Source organism: Otolemur garnettii, unplaced genomic scaffold (assembly GCF_000181295.1).
Source record: "Otolemur garnettii isolate 467f Iridium unplaced genomic scaffold, OtoGar3 scaffold00267, whole genome shotgun sequence".
In the NCBI taxonomy this organism is placed as follows: Eukaryota; Metazoa; Chordata; class Mammalia; order Primates; family Galagidae; genus Otolemur; species Otolemur garnettii.
In genome coordinates this window covers 157,958-161,071 of record NW_003852662.1, presented here as the reverse complement: position 1 = coordinate 161,071, position 3,114 = coordinate 157,958, and positions in this window count along the sequence as shown.

The following is a 3,114-nucleotide window of genomic DNA, read 5'->3' as shown; positions in this document are numbered from 1 at the left end:
GCCGGTTGAGCTATAGGCGCCGAGCCGAGAAAGCCTTTCTATTTCTCTCCCTAGAGGGCCTATTCTCCATCCTTCAAGATCCAGCTTGAATGTCACTCACTGTAATACCCTTTGTATACCTCTCTTATCACACCTACCACATTATAGGGGAACATCCTAGGTGCAGGTCTGTCTCCCCTATCGTGCTATAAGCTCCTTCAAGGCAGGGATGTTGTCCTAGTCAGTGCTGTATTTTTAGAATCCTATCCAAATGCCACTGAAACGCTTGTGATAGGTGGTTTTCCCATCCCACAGAGGATGTGTCTGCAGCTGCCAAAGTTCTCCAGTTAGTGGGAGGATGAGGGGTGTGCTACACCTTTTGGGGGTGGGACACAATTATAAAAGGGTCCTTATCCAACAAAAGCAATCAGTGTAACCTGCTTCTGTGTACCCTCAATGAATCCCCAACAATAAAAAAATAAAGTTCTCCAGCTAGTTATTTTCTGGGTACAGGGGCACCCCACTGTCCAATAATCCACAAAGGGGAGGTTCTCAGGCTACAATATTTGGCTAGAAAGAAAGGTATAGGAGGGTGGTGCCTGTGGCTCAAAGGAGTAGGACACCAGCCCCATATACCGGAGGTGGCGGGTTCAAACCCAGCCCGGGTCAAAAACTGCAAAAATATAAATAAATAAAATAAGCAAAAAAGAAAGGTATAGGGCCTGCCTTTCTGGAGCAACTATTCACTAGATACGTAGGTCTTGTTCCAAATCCATCTGAAGTCAGGGTGTTGGGTCTGACACTGGACATTGTGATACTGGTCTAGTGCCCTCAGTGTCTCATACCACACAAGGGATGACCCTTATCAGCTACGCCTGGGAAGTAGAGTACAGTGGTCCCCACTAGGTGCTCCCTAGGACTTTGAAGAGTTTTCCATGTGGACCTCCCTCATTCCCCAACTTCTTTCCTTCCCTTCCCTTCCCACAGTCCTCAATCCTTTTCATCTTCTTTGTCTCAGCTTTCCCCATCTCACTCTCCCCTCTCCCATTTAGCCCAATAGAAATAATCAAACCTCAAGACCCACCAACTCTCCCTTTGACTTGTAAATTCTGCAGCCTCAGAGGATCCACTAATGTCAACATATGTTCTCTTTTTTTCTATTGCTACTGGTCTGTGTAGGTCAGGGTAGGTAGGCCATCTCACAGGCAAGCTTTTTTTTTTTTTTTTTTGCAATTTTTGGCCAGGGCCAGGTTTGAACCCGCCACCTCCAATATATGGGGCCAGCACCCTACTCCTTTGAGCCACAGGCACCGCCCTCACAGATAAGCTTTAATCGCAAAGGCTATGGGGTATGCTGATGATTTTCTGCTCAAGCCTGTAAGCTTGTTCAGCCCTGAAAATGTCTGCAGTTAAAAATACACTTCTCTGGTCACGAGAAATTTACTTTTTTCTTTAACATAACTAGTATCTCTGCTTTATTATGGTATGAAAACATCTGCTGACTCTCCCAGCCCTGAATCTCTTTTATTCTCCTTTCTTCCTTCCTTCCTCTTTTTCGTGCTCTTTTTCTGTAGAGGTCATGGTGGGATATGGGGAGACAGTCAAGCTTAGCTTGTTATATATTTTATTTGTCTGTAGCAAAGGTCCCAAGAAAGATCATTTCTATTAATGATACACAATTCCACAAACTTTCACTGAATGCTTTCTGTGTGGTGGGCAGTACCCTAATTGTGATTTCTTTCAAGGAGCTAGTAGTATAAACCTTCTCTGCAGCTGGCCAAATCAAAGGGCTTAAGATTTGATGCTGAAACCCAGGATTTGCTTCGGTAAATAAGTTCTTGTGCAAAGTTAGCCGCATGCAACACAGCCAGAGGTTTGATTATTTTGGTAGCAATCTACAAGAACTGCTCCTAGTGCTCTCAGTATCAGCATTCATTCAACCGACCAAAGTGGATTGATCACCTGCTATACTCTAGGCACTATATTAATCATTGTGCCTACACTGAAGAAAAGAATGTTCCTATCTCACAAAGGAGGCAAATTAGAGGCAGAGTCTCACTTTGTTGCCCTCGGTAGAGTGCTGTGGCATCACAGCTCACAGCAACCTCCAGCTCCTGGGCTTAGGCCATTCTCCTGCCTCAGCCTCCCAAGCAGCTGGGACTACAAGTGCCCGCCACAATGCCTGGCCATTTTTTGTTGCAGTTTGGCAGGGGCCATGTTCAAACCCACCACCCTCGGTATATGGGGCCAGTGCCCTACCCCCTGAGCCACAGGTGCTGCCCAGAGACAAATATATATACTGCTAAACACACTACAGTTTTGAGTGATGTAACTAAAGTATGAGCAAAGTGGGGCAGTGCCTGTGGCTCAGTGAGTAGGGTGCCGGCCCCATATACCAAGGGTGGGGGGTTCAAACCCAGCCCCAGCCAAACTGCAACAACAACAACAAAAAATAGCCGGGCATTGTGGCGAGCATCTGTAGTCCCAGTTATTCAGGAGGCTGAGGCAAGAGAATTGCCTAAACCCAAGAGCTGGAGGTTGCTGTGAGCTGTGATGCCACAGCACTCTACCAAGGGCAACAAAGTGAGACTCTGTCTCTTAAAAACAAGTATGAGCAAAGTGATTAGTGCGGAGGCTAGCAAAGTGCTAGCCACCTGTTTTAGTGAATAAAGTTTGATTGAAATACAGCCACATCCTTTCCTTGACCTATTGTCTATCCCCACTTTGGGCTACAATGGTAGAGTTGTTGCGAGAGAGACTATGACCTCCCAAGCCAAAAATATTTACTCCCTGGCTCTTTATAGAAGAAGTCTGCAGATTCCTGCCTTAGAGAAATTATCTGTTTGTGGAAACCTGGAAAGCATCAAAGGGATCATGTTTGAGTTGGAACTTTTAGAACTAGTCGTAACTTTTCCGGAACACAAGAGGGGAATGAGGATTATAGGCAGAAAGATCAAAGGCAGAAGTTGAGCAAAGATATGGAAGTACAAGAATGGAAGGTCTTTACTAAACACTATTGACTTATATGCTTTATATGGGTGAATTGTTCGGTATGTGAATTGCATGCAAATAAAGCTATTTTTAAAATATATTATATACATATTGTCTACTTGGGAACTGGTCCAGCGTGTCTCA